This window comes from Panulirus ornatus, chromosome 2 (genome assembly GCF_036320965.1).
Source record: "Panulirus ornatus isolate Po-2019 chromosome 2, ASM3632096v1, whole genome shotgun sequence".
In the NCBI taxonomy this organism is placed as follows: Eukaryota; Metazoa; Arthropoda; class Malacostraca; order Decapoda; family Palinuridae; genus Panulirus; species Panulirus ornatus.
In genome coordinates this window covers 54,656,617-54,671,624 of record NC_092225.1, presented here as the reverse complement: position 1 = coordinate 54,671,624, position 15,008 = coordinate 54,656,617, and the positions used below count along the sequence as shown (strand labels likewise).

General features: G+C 38.0%; 1 protein-coding gene across 2 annotated transcripts in view; it reads left to right on the top strand.

Annotated features, from left to right (window-relative positions):
• Positions 1-10,026: 10,026 nt before the first annotated feature.
• The window catches only part of mRpS34 (mitochondrial ribosomal protein S34), a 293,839-nt gene continuing 288,857 nt past the window's right edge, over positions 10,027-15,008 (top strand). The window contains exon 1 of one of the 2 annotated variants that reach the window (XM_071676062.1): positions 10,027-10,117. The gene's annotated coding sequence lies outside the window, so the exon portion shown is untranslated. The remainder of the gene's footprint in view (positions 10,118-15,008) is intronic. The other variant, XM_071676018.1, reaches the window with a different exon arrangement.

The window sequence follows — 15,008 nt, the reverse complement described above, 5'->3', positions numbered from 1 at the left end:
TGTCGACATAAGAAACAAACAAAAGTGATGAAGATAGATAGTGTATTCAGTGTAAGGTAAAATAGTGTGTTGAAGTTCTACAATGACATAATGATTTGTGAAAATGACGGTTGACAATATGCGTATTGTGGTTTGGTGACCTGAATGATGAAAATATTGCTGTGTGTTGTGATTATAGTGATTATTGAATAATACAGCATAAGCAGAGTAACGTATAACGATTAGAATTACTGGTGAAGTGTGGAAATATTGCATTGTAAAGTGATAAATCAATTAGTTGGTGGTAAATCGTTAATTAAAAGGGTTGTGAAGAGCATAGTCGAAATATTGGAGCGCCCAGCAATTGTTGAAGATGGTGGAAGCTTTTTGTATCGTGAATTGTAAATCTTATGGTGGAAACGTTGCAATATAAGTTAAGTGGTGAGGTGTATGGTGAAACATATACATTCCTGTCTATTTTGATCCTAGTTATGGTGAAACATGAATTCCTGTCTATTGTGCTCCTTGTTATGATGAAACGTATGAATTCCTCCTGTCTTTTGTGATCATAGTTATGGTGAAAGGAATTCCTGTTTATTGTGATCCTAGTTATGGTGAAGCATAGATTCCTGTCTATTGTGATCCTAGTTATGATGAAACGTATGAATTCCTTTCTATTGTGATTCTGGTTATGGTGAAACTTAAATTTGTCTATTTTGATCCTAGTTATGGTGAAACGAGTTCTTGTCTATTGTGATCTTATTGTGAAACATGAATTCCTGTCTATTCTGATCCTAGTTATGGTGAAACTTAAATTCCAGTCTCTTGTGATCCTAGTTATGGTGAAACGAATTCTTGTCTATTGTGATCCTAGTTATAGTGAAACATGAATGCCTGTCTATTGTGATCCTAGTTATAGTGAAACATGAATGCCTGTCTATTGTGATCCCAGTTATAGTGAAATATGAATGCCTGTCTATTGAGATCCTAGTTATGGTGAAAGATGAATTTTTGTCTATTGTGATCCAAGTTATAGTGAAACGTGAATGCCTGTCTATTGTGATCCTAGTTATAGTGAAACATGAATGCCTGTCTATTGTGATCCTAGTTATGGTGAAATATGAATGCCTGTCTATTGTGATCTTAGTAACTACCAGTACGGGATCACAGCTAGGAGGCTATGGGGACGTAAGGTCATATTTTACACTAGTAGTGTGTTGATGAGTGTAACATCATTATTAACGAAAAGCTAATTTACGGATTCCTCATAATTACTAGAACTCCTCTGCCTGTAGCGATCATTCTCAAGAATGTTAGGTTACGTTGGACTAGGCTATTATTATCATGATTTATTGTTATTATTATAATTATTATTATTAGAGGAGATGTTTTGTATTTTTTTTTTTAACTCGGTTTGGTTTGATTCCTTTTTTCTCACATTCATTTGATGGATAATAAAAAGTTTTTTTTTTTGTCGCTGTCTCCCGCGTTTGCGAGGTAGCGCAAGGAAACAGACGAAAGAAATGGCCCAACCCACCCCCATACACATGTATATACATACGTCCACACACGCAAATATACATACCTACGCAGCTTTCCATGGTTTACCCCAGACGCTTCACATGCCCTGATTCAATCCACTGACAGCACGTCAACCCCGGTATACCACATCGATCCAATTCACTCTATTCCTTGCCCTCCTTTCACCCTCCTGCATGTTAAGGCCCCGATCACATAAAATCTTTTTCACTCCATCTTTCCACCTCCAATTTGGTCTCCCACTTCTCCTCGTTCCCTCCACCTCCGACACATATATCCTCTTGGTCAATCTTTCCTCTCTCATTCTCTCCATGTGCCCAAACCATTTCAAAACACCCTCTTCTGCTCTCTCAACCACGCTCTTTTTATTTCCACACATCTCTCTTACCCTTACGTTACTTACTCGATCAAACCACCTCACACCACACATTGTCCTCAAACATCTCATTTCCAGCACATCCACCCTCCTGCGCACAACTCTATCCATAGCACGCCTCGCAACTATACAACATTGTTGGAACCACTATTCCTTCAAACATACACATTTTTGCTTTCCGAGATAATGTTCTCGACTTCCACACATTCTTCAAGGCTCCCGGGATTTTCGACCCCTCCCCCACCCTATGATCCACTTCCGCTTCCATGGTTCCATCCGCTGCCAGAACCACTCCCGAATATCTAAAACACTTTACTTCCTCCATTTTTTCTCCATTCAAACTTGCCTCCCAATTGACTTGACCCTCAACCCTACTGTACCTAATAACCTTGCTCTTATTCACATTTACTCTTAACTTTCTTCTTTCACACACTTTACCAAACTCAGTCACCAGCTTTTGCAGTTTCTCACATGAATAAGCCACCAGCTCTGTATCATCAGCGAACAACAACTGACTCACTTCCCAAGCTCTCTCATCCACAACAGACTTCATGCTTGCCCCTCTTTCCAAAACTCTTGCATTCACCTCCCAAACAACCCTATCCATAAACAAATTAAACAACCATGGAGACATCACACACTCCTGCCGCAAACCTACATTCACTGAGAACCAATCACTTTCCTCTCTTCCTACACGTACACATGCCTTACATCCTCGATAAAAAAACTTTTCACTGCTTCTAACAACTTGCCTCCCACACCATATATTCTTAATACCTTCCACAGAGCATCTCTATCAACTCTATCATATGCCTTCTCCAGATCCATAATTGCTACATACAAATCCATTTGCTTTTCTAAGTATTTCTAACATACATTCTTCAAAGCAAACACCTGATCCACACATCCTCTACCACTACTGAAACCACACTGCTCTTCCCCAATCTGATGCTCTGTACATGCCTTCACCCTCTTAATCAATACCCTCCCATATAATTTACCAGGAATACTCAACAAACTTATACCTCTGTAATTTGAGCACTCACTCTTATCCCCTTTGCCTTTGTACAATGGCACTATGCACGCATTCCGCCTATCCTCAGGCACCTCACCATGAGTCATACATACATTAAATAACCTTACCAACCAGTCAATAATATAGTCACCCCCTTTTTTAATAAATTCCACTGCAATACCATCCAAACCTGCTGCCTTGCCGGCTTTCATCTTCCGCAAAGCTTTTACTACCTCTTCTCTGTTTACCAAATCATTTTCCCTAACCCTTTCACTTTGCACACCACCTCGACCAAAACACCCTATATCTGCTACTCTATCATCAAACACATTCAACAAACCTTCAAAATACTCACTCCATCTCCTTCTCACATCACCACTACTTGTTATCACCTCCCCATTTGCGCCCTTCACTGAAGTTCTCATTTGCTCCCTTGTCTTACGCACTTTATTTACCTCCTTCCAGAACATCTTTTTATTCTCCCTAAAATTTAATGATACCCTCTCACCCCAACTCTCATTTGCCCTCTTTTTCACCTCTTGCACCTTTCTCTTGACCTCCTGTCTCTTTCTTTTATACATCTCCCACTCAATTACATTTTTTTCCCTGCAAAAATCGTCCAAATGCCTCTCTCTTCTCTTTCACTAATAATCTTACTTCTTCATCCCACCACTCACTACCATTTCTAATCAACCCACCTCCCACTCTTCTCATGCCACAAGCCACAAGCATGATATCAACCTAAGTAAATGAGTGTAACCTGAACTTACGTACTATAGATTGTCTCGACTGCTGTTTATAACTTGCTTGCCAATGTGGATGGGGAAGAACTGCTTCGTTGCATTGTTACCTGTGGAAAGACTGCAATAATCAAGCATTTGATACGACTGTGGACTTTATTCAATAGCAAACGTGATAGTGAAAATTCATGTGGTGATGAATGTTGTAAGATGATGGTAGCCTGTTGCCTGGTCTTTGTAAATATTGTCATCTAGTATACAGCGGAAGGGAAACGATTTCACCAAGATATTTGCCACGTACAAAAGACTTTAGTCTTCATCATTTTATTCTACTAAACAAGGATACAGTAAATGCAGATATCACTGGAGTATTCAAATTGTTTAATGATGAAAGTAACCCGGTTAAGAAATCATGTGCCATGAGAGTAAATCTCCCTCCCCATATTCAGAAATAAACATATTAAATAAGTAGACGTACATGCACAAAATACATGGTCGCGTGGTAAAACATACACGCGATCTTGTGCACACGGACAGAGACGTGTGTACAGAAACAGACATGCGTGGACCCATACGCGCATGGAAAGACATGCACGTGGAATCATACACGTGCAGGTACACTAACACAAACTCCACAACATTACACACACACACGAACACAGATTCGTGAAAAAAATATGACATCCTATTTTTGAATGAGTGGAGGGAATTTTACTTTCTTGAACCTTATTTTAATTTTTGTCATATTATTTCTTTAATGATGTAGCATTTATCGGTTTATCTAGATACATATTGCCCTTGGTTTACAGTGCAATTAATGCACAAGTATATAAGTTTAAGCTTGTCTTATATATACTTTCTTGTAGTTTATTAATATAGGATATAATTGGCTTTTTATGTTTATTTGATGAAAGTATAGAAGTTGATTTCATTCATTAAGATCTTCAGAACTCGTTTGATAAGTTCCACATCATCAAAGGTTGCTTGTAAACTTTACATACGTTACTTTCCGACGAGTTTGCTTTTGAGTTTTTGATATACGGTCTCTGGGGGCTGTTGCTATCGCAGTGAGTGGGCCTCTCTTTATGAAGTTCATGTTGTCTTCAATTTGATTTGTTCCCTTGCTCTACATGTGTCCCGTCCACTCGTTGGCTGGTGTTTACAAATACGTAAGAGAAGCCTAACCCAGCTATAGTCCTCAACTGGAAAATAAGTGCTGTATATTGATAAGTTATATTAGTTTTCTACACGACTACAACAGAAGTGGAAACCTTCGGCGTCATGTTTTCTTGCCCACAATAACCAGACCAAACTACCGGTTCGGTGGAAACTTATGGTCAGCCATTTTGTTTTTTTTAAACCTGAGCCTTGGCCATACCCGAGGACCAGGTCAGCTCGTATGATATATTTGATCTATATTGTGATGACTCGCTCCAGTGAAATGTCAATAGAAAAACAATCGTTTTTGTTAATGAGATCATGTAATTGACTCAGATTTGGTATAAGTGATCAGAAAAAAAGAACATGAAATGATACGAGGTTTATATAGTACGTGATTTACATTCCATGAAAATCTCGACAAAAAAAAATATCTGACACAAATCTGAGCTGCAAGTGATACAGAATTATATACGAAAAAAAAAAAAAATAAATTGTAGTGATAATTTGTGCTTGTGAATTGGACCGGGAGGAGAAATGGCTAATTAAAAAAGAATATTTGAGTGCATCCGCCAGTCTTGTGTTGCCATGGTTGGGGTGATCACCTGCCCCAATGGATATGTCGAGCTGGCCAGGGCTGGTATGCACTTGTCGTTACTCATCCACCAAACAGTGAGTACAGTGACTATATATGACACTGTCGACATAAGAAACAAACAAAAGTGATGAAGATAAATAGTGTATTCAGTGTAAGGTAAATAGTGTGTTGAAGTTCTAGAATGACGTACTGATTTGTGAAAATGACGGTTGACAATATGCGTATTGTGGTTTGGTGACCTGAATGATGAGAAAATATTGCTGTGTGTTGTGATTATAGTGATTATTGAATAATACAGCATAAGCAGTGTAACGTATAACGATCAGAATTACTGATGAATTGTGGAATTATTGCATTGTAAAGTGATAAATCAATTATGTGGTGATAAATCGTTAATTAAGAGGTTGTGAAGAGCATATTCGAAATATTGGAGCGCCCAGCAATTGTTGAAGATGGTGGAAACATTTTGTATCGTGAATTGTAAATCTTATGGTGGAAACATTGCAATATAAGGTAAGTGGTGAGGTGTATGGTGAAACATATCCATTCCTGTCTATTTTGATCCTAGTTATGGTGAAACATGAATTCCTGTCTATTGTGATCCTTGTTATGATGAAAGGTATGAATTCCTGTCTATTGTGATCCTAGTTATGATGAAACTTATGAATTCCTGTCTATTGTGATCCTAGTTATGATGAAACGTATGAATTCCTGTCTATTGTGATCCTAGTTATGATGAAACGTATGAATTCCTGTCTATTGTGATCCTAGTTATGATGAAACGTATGAATTCCTGTCTATTGTGGTCTTAGTTATGGTGAAACATGAGTGCCTGTCTATTGTGATCTTAGTTATGGTGAAACGAATTCCTGTCTATTGTGATCCTAGTTATGGTGAAACATGAATTCCTGTCTGTTGTGATCCTAGTTATGGTGAAACGAAATCCTGTCTATTGTGATCCTAGTTATGGTGAAGCATAAATTCCTGTCTATTGTGATCCTAGATATGATGAAACGTATGAATTCCTGTCTATTGTGATCCTAGTTACGGTGAAACGAATTCTTGTCTATTGTGATCCTAGTTATAGTGAAACATGAATTCTGGTCTATTGTGATCCTAGTTTTGGTGAAACTAAAATTCCTGTATCTTGTGATCCTAGTTACGGTGAAACGAATTCTTGTCTATTGTGATCCTAGTTATAGTGAGACATGAATGCCTGTCTATTGTGATTCAAGTTATAGTGAAACATCAATACCTGTCTATTGTGATCCTAGTTATGGTGAAACGTGAATGCCTGTGTATTGTGATCCTAGTTATAGTGAAATATGAATGCCTGTCTATTGTGATCCTAGTTATGATCCTAGTTATGGTGAAACATGAATGCCTGTCTATTGTGATCCTAGTTATAGTGAAATATGAATGTCTGTCTATTGTGATCCTAGTTATTGTGAAACATGAATTCCTGTCTATTGTGATCTCAGTTATGATGAAACATGAATTTCTGTGTATTGTGATCCTAGTTATAGTGAAACATATTTGCCTGTTTGTTGTGATCCTAGTTATGGTGAAACATGAATGCCTGTCTATTGTGATCCTAGTTATAGTGAAACATGAATGCCTGTCTATTGTGATCGTAGTTGTGTTAAAACGTGAATGCCTGTCTATTATGATCCTAGTTATGGTGAAACGAGTGCCCGTCAATTGTGATTCGAGTTATGGTGGAACATGAATTCCTGTCTACTGTGATCCTAGTTGTGATGAAACATATGAATTTCTCTCTATTGTGATCCTAGTTATGATGAAACATGAATTCTTCGTCATTGTGATCCTAGTTATGGTGAAACATGTATTCCTGTCTATTGTGATCCTAGTTATGGTGAAACGAATTCCTGTCTATTGTGATCCTAGTTATAGTGAAACTAATTCCTGTCTATTGTGATAATAGTTATGGTGAAACTCGAATTTCTGTCTATTGTGATCCTAGTTATAGTGAAAAATGAATTCCTGTGTATTGTGATCCTAGTTATGGTGAAACATGAATTCCTGTCTATTGTGATCCTAGTTATGGTGAAATATGAATGCCTGTCTATTGTGATCTTAGTAACTACGAGTACGGAATCACAGCTGGGAGGCTATGGGGACGTAAGGTCATATTTTACACTAGTAGTGTGTTGATGTGTCTAACATCATTATTAACGAAAAGCTAATTTACGGATTCCTCATAATTACTAGAACTCCTCTGCCTGTAGCGATCATTCTCAAGAATGTTAGGTGACGTTGGACTAGGCTATTATATTATCATTATTATTATTATTATTATTATTATTATTATTATTGGAGGAGATGTGTTGTATTTTTTTTTAACTTGGTTTGGTTTGATTCTTTTTTTGTCATATTCATTTGATGGATAATAAAAAGATATATAGATGATATCAACCTAAGTAAATGAGTGTAACCTAACCTTACGTACTGTAGATTGTCTCGACTGCTGTTTATAACTTGCTTGCCAATGTGGATGGGGAAGAACTGCTTCGTTGCATTGTTACCTATGGGAAGACTGCAATAATCAAGCATTTAATACGACTGTGGACTTTATTCAATAGCAAACGTGATAGTGAAAATTCGTGTGATGATGAATGTTGTAAGATGATGGTAGCCTGTTGCCTGGTCTTTGTAAATATTGTCATCTAGTATACAGCGGAAGGGAAACGATTTCACCAAGATATTTGCCACGTACAAAAGACTTTAGTCTTCATCATTTTATTCTACTAAACAAGGATACAGTAAATGCAGATATCACTGGAGTATTCAAATTGTTTAATGATGAAAGTAATCCGGTTAAGAAATCATGTGCCATGAGAGTAAATCTCCCTCCCCATATTCAGAAATAAACATATTAAATAAGTAGACGTACATGCACAAAATACATGGTCGCGTGGCAAAACATACACGCGTACTTGTGCACACGGACAGAGACGTGTGTACAGAAACAGACATGCGTGGACCCATACGCGCATGGAAAGACATGCACGTGGAATCATACACGTGCAGGTACACTAACACAAACTCCACAACATTACACACACACACGAACACAGATTCGTGAAAAAAATATGACATCCTATTTTTGAATGAGTGGAGGAAATTTTACTTTCTTGAACCTTATTTAAATTTTTGTCATATTATTTCTTTAATGATGTAGCATTTATCGGTTTATCTAGATACATATTGCCCTTGGTTTACAGTGCAATTAATGCACAAGTATATAAGTTTAAGCTTGTCTTATATATACTTTCTTGTAGTTTATTAATATAGGATATAATTGGCTTTTCATGTTTATTTGATGAAAGTATAGAAGTTGATTTCATTCATTTAGATCTTCAGAACTCGTTTGATAAGTTCCACATCATCAAAGGTTGCTTGTAAATTTTACATACGTTGCTTTCCGACGAGTTTGCTTTTGAGTTTTTGATATACGGTCTCTGGGGGCTGTTGCTATCGCAGTGAGTGGGCCTCTCTTTATGAAGTTCATGTTGTCTTCAATTTGATTTGTTCCCTTGCTCTACATGTGTCCCGTCCACTCGTTGGCTGGTGTTTACATACGTAAGATAAGCCTAACCCAGCTATAGTCCTCAACTGGAAAATAAGTGCTGTATATTGATAAGTTATATTAGTTTTCGACACGACTACAACAGAAGTGGAAACCTCCTGCGTCATGTTTTCTTGCCCACAATAGCCAGACCAAACTACCGGTTCGGTGCAAACTTATGGTCATAGCCAATTTTTTTTTTTTTTTTTTCTAAACCTGAGCCTTGGCCATACCCGAGGACCAGGTCAGCTCGTATGATATATTTGATCTATATTGTGATGACTCGCTCCAGTGAAATTGCAATAGAAAAACAATCGTTTTTGTTAATGAGATCATGTAATTGACTCAGATTTGGTATAAGTGATCAGAAAAAAAGAACATGAAATGATACGAGGTTTATATAGTACGTGATTTACATTCCATGAAAATCTCGACAAAAAAATATCGGACACAAATCATCTGCGTTGCAAGTGATACAGAATTATATACGAAAAAAAAATAAAAAAGAAATTGTAGCGATAATTTGTGGTTGTGAATTGGACCGGGAGGAGAAATGGCAAATTAAAAAAGAATATTTGAGTGCATCCGCCAGTCTTGTGTTGCCCTGGTTGGTGTGATCACCGGCCCCAATGGATATGTCGAGCTGGCCAGGGCTGGTATGCACTTGTCGTTACTCATCCACCAAACAGTGAGTACAGTGACTATATATGACACTGTCGACATAAGAAACAAAAAAAGTGAAGATAAATAGTGTAGATAGTGTAAGGTAAAATAGTGTGTTGAAGTTCTACAATGACATACTGATTTGTGAAAATGACGGTGGACAATATGCGTATTGTGGTTTGGTGACCTGAATGATGAAAATATTGCTGTGTGTTGTGATTATAGTGATTATTCAATAATACAGCATAAGCAGTGTAACGTATAACGATCAGAATTACTGGTGAATTGTGGAAATATTGCATTGTAAAGTGATAAATCAATTATATGGTGATAAATCGTTAATTAAGAGGGTTGTGAAGAGCATATTCGAAATATTGGAGCGCCCAGCAATTGTTGAAGATGGTGGAAACATTTTGTATCGTGAATTGTAAATCTTATGGTGGAAACGTTGCAATATAAGGTAAGTGGTGAGGTGTATGGTGAAACATATACATTCCTGTCTATTTTGATCCTAGTTATGGTGAAACATGAATTCCTGTCTAGTGTGATCCTTGTTATGATGAAAGGTATGAATTCCTGTCTATTGTGATCCTAGTTATGATGAAATGTATGAATTCCTGTCTATTGTGATCCTAGTTATGATGAAACTTATGAATTCCTGTCTATTGTGATCCTAGTTATGATGAAACGTATGAATTCCTGTCTATTGTGATCCTAGTTATGATGAAACGTATCAATTCCTGTCTATTGTGATCCTAGTTATGATGAAACGTATGAATTCCTGTCTATTGTGATCTTAGTTATGGTGAAACATGAGTGCCTGTCTATTGTGATCTTAGTTATGGTGAAACGAATTCCTGTCTATTGTGATCCTAGTTATGGTGAAACATGAATTCCTGTCTGTTGTGATCCTAGTTATGGTGAAACGAAATCCTGTCTATTGTGATCCTAGTTATGGTGAAGCATAAATTCCTGTCTATTGTGATCCTAGTTATGATGAAACGTATGAATTCCTGTCTATTGTGATCCTGGTTATGGTGAAACTTAAATTCCTGTCTATTGTGATCCTAGTTACGGTGAAACGAATTCTTGTCTATTGTGATCCTAGTTATAGTGAAACATGAATTCTGGTCTATTGTGATACTAGTTTTGGTGAAACTAAAATTCCTGTCTCTTGTGATCCTAGTTACGGTGAAACGAATTCTTGTCTATTGTGATCCTAGTTATAGTGAGACATGAATGCCTGTCTATTGTGATCCTAGTTATAGTGAAACATGAATGCCTGTCTATTGTGATCCTAGTTATGATCCTAGTTATGGTGAAACATGAATGCCTGTCTATTGTGATCCTAGTTATGGTGAAACGTGAATGCCTGTGTATTGTGATCCTAGTTATAGTGAAATATGAATGCCTGTCTATTGTGATCCTAGTTATGGTGAAACATGAATGCCTGTCTATTGTGATCCTAGTTATAGTGAAATATGAATGTCTGTCTATTGTGATCCTAGTTATTGTGAAACATGAATTCCTGTCTATTGTGATCTCAGTTATGATGAAACATGAATTTCTGTGTATTGTGATCCTAGTTATAGTGAAACATATTTGCCTGTTTGTTGTGATCCTAGTTATGGTGAAACATGAATGCCTGTCTATTGTGATCCTAGTTATAGTGAAACATGAATGCCTGTCTATTGTGATCCTAGTTATGGTGAAATATGAATGCCTGTCTGTTGAGATCCTAGTTATGATCCTAGTTATGGTGAAACATGAATTCCTGTGTATTGTGATCCTAGTTATGATGAAACGTATGATTTCCTGTCTATTGTGATCCTAGTTATGGTGAAATATGTATTCCTGTCTATTGTGATCCTAGTTATGATGAAACGTATGGATTCCTGTCTATTGTGATCCTAGTTATGGTGAAACATGAATTCCTGTCTATTGTGATCCTAGTTTTGGTGAAACTTAAATTCCTGTCTATTGTGATCCTAGTTATGGTGAAACGAATTCTTGCCTATTGTGATCCTAGTTATAGTGAAACATGAATGCCTCTCTGTTGTGATCCTAGTTATGGTGAAACGTGAATCCGTCTATTGTGATCATATTTACGGTGAAACCTGAGTGCTTGTCTATTGTGATCCTAGTTATGGTGAAACATAAATTCCTGTCTATTGTGATCCTAGTTATAGTGAAACATGAATCCCTGTCTATTGTGATCCTAGTTATGGTGAAACCTGAGTGCTTGTCTATTGTGATGCTAGTTATGGTGAAACATGAGTGCCCGTCTATTGTGAACCTAGTTATAGTGAAACATGAATGACTATCTGTTGTGATCCTAGTTATGGTGAAACATGAATGCCTGTCTATTGTGATCCTAGTTATAGTCAAACATGAATGACTCTCTGTTGTGATCCCAGTTATGGTGAAGCATAAATTCCTGTCTGTTGTGATCCTAGTTATGGTGAAACGTGAATGCCTGTCTATTGTGATCCTAGTAACTACGATTACGGAATCACAGCTGGGAGGCTATGGGGACGTAAGGTCATATTTTACACTAGTAGTGTGTTGATGAGTCTAACATCATTATTAACGAAAAGCTAATTTACGGATTCCTCATAATTACTAGAACTCCTCTGCCTGTAGCGATCATTCTCAAGAATGTTAGGTGACGTTGGACTAGGTTATTATTATCATGATTTATTATTATTATTATAATTATTATTATTAGAGGAGATGTTTTGTATTTTTTTTTTAACTCGGTTTGGTTTGATTCCTTTTTTCTCACATTCATTTGATGGATAATAAAAAGTTTTTTTTTTTGTCGCTGTCTCCCGCGTTTGCGAGGTAGCGCAAGGAAACAGACGAAAGAAATGGCCCAACCCAACCCCCATACACATGTATATACATACACGTCCACACACGCAAATATACATACCTACACAGCTTTCCATGGTTTACCCCAGACGCTTCACATGCCCTGATTCAATCCACTGACAGCACGTCAACCCCGGTATACCACATCGATCCAATTCACTCTATTCCTTGCCCTCCTTTCACCCTCCTGCATGTTCAGGCCCTGATCACATAAAATCTTTTTCACTCCATCTTTCCACCTCCAGTTTGGTCTCCCACTTCTCCTCGTTCCCTCCACCTCCGACACATATATCCTCTTGGTCAATGTTTCCTCTCTCATTCTCTCCATGTGCCCAAACCATTTCAAAACACCCTCTTCTGCTCTCTCAACCACGCTCTTTTTACTTCCACACATCTCTCTTACCCTTACGTTACTTACTCGATCAAACCACCTCACACCACACATTGTCCTCAAACATCTCATTTCCAGCACATCCACCCTCCTGCGCACAACTCTATCCATAGCCCACGCCTCGCAACCATACAACATTGTTGGAACCACTATTCCTTCAAACATACCCATTTTTGCTTTCCTAGATAATGTTCTCGACTTCCACACATTCTTCAAGGCTCCCAGGATTTTCGACCCCTCCCCCACCCTATGATCCACTTCCGCTTCCATGGTTCCATCCGCTGCCAGATCCACTCCCAGATATCTAAAACACTTTACTTCCTCCAGTTTTTCTCCATTCAAACTTGCCTCCCAATTGACTTGACCCTCAACCCTACTGTACCTAATAACCTTGCTCTTATTCACATTTACTCTTAACTTTCTTCTTTCACACACTTTACCAAACTCAGTCACCAGCTTCTGCAGTTTCTCACATGAATCAGCCACCAGCGCTGTATCATCAGCGAACAACAACTGACTCACTTCCCAAGCTCTCTCATCCACAACAGACTTCATGCTTGCCCCTCTTTCCAAAACTCTTGCATTCACCTCCCTAACAACCCCATCCATAAACAAATTAAACAACCATGGGGACATCACACACCCCTGCCGCAAACCTACATTCACTGAGAACCAATCACTTTCCTCTCTTCCTACACGTACACATGCCTTACATCCTCGATAAAAACTTTTCACTGCTTCTAACAACTTGCCTCCCACACCATATATTCTTAATACCTGCCACAGAGCATCTCTATCAACTCTATCATATGCCTTCTCCAGATCCATAAATGCTACATACAAATCCATTTGCTTTTCTAAGTATTTCTCACATACATTCTTCAAAGCAAACACCTGATCCACACATCCTCTACCACTTCTGAAACCACACTGCTCTTCCCCAATCTGATGCTCTGTACATGCCTTCACCCTCTCAATCAATACCCTCCCATATAATTTACAAGGAATACTCAACAAACTTGTACCTCTGTAATTTGAGCACTCACTCTTATCCCCTTTGCCTTTGTACAATGGCACTATGCACGCATTCCGCCAATCCTCAGGCACCTCACCATGAGTCATACATACATTAAATAACCTTACCAACCAGTCAATAATATAGTCACCCCCTTTTTTAATAAATTCCACTGCAATACCATCCAAACCTGCTGCCTTTCCGGCTTTCATCTTCCGCAAAGCTTTTACTACCTCTTCTCTGTTTACCAAATCATTTTCCCTAACCCTTTCACTTTGCACACCACCTCGACCAAAACACCCTATATCTGCTACTCTATCATCAAACACATTCAACATACCTTCAAAATACTCACTCCATCTCCTTCTCACATCACCACTACTTGTTATCACCTCCCCATTTGCCCCCTTCACTGAAGTTCCCATTTGCTCCCTTGTCTTACGCACTTTATTTACCTCCTTCCAGAACATCTTTTTATTCTCCCTAAAATTTAATGATTCTCACCCCAACTCTCATTTGCCCTCTTTTTCACCTCTTGCACCTTTCTCTTGACCTCCTGTCTCTTTCTTTTATACATCTCCCACTCAATTACATTTTTTTCCCTGCAAAAATCGTCCAAATGCCTCTCTCTTCTCTTTCACTAATAATCTTACTTCTTCATCCCACCACTCACTACCATTTCTAATCAACCCACCTCCCACTCTTCTCATGCCACAAGCCACAAGCATGATATCAACCTAAGTAAATGAGTGTAACCTAACCTTACGTACTATAGATTGTCTCGACTGGTGTTTATAACTTGCTTGCCAATGTGGATGGGGAAGAACTGCTTCGTTGCATTGTTACCTGTGGGAAGACTGCAATAATCAAGCATTTGATACGACTGTGGACTTTATTCAATAGCAAACGTGATAGTGAAAATTCGTGTGATGATGAATGTTGTAAGATGATGGTAGCCTGTTGCCTGGTCTTTGTAAATATTGTCATCTAGTATACAGCGGAAGGGAAACGATTTCACCAAGATATTTGCCACGTACAAAAGACTTTAGTCTTCATCATTTTATTCTACTA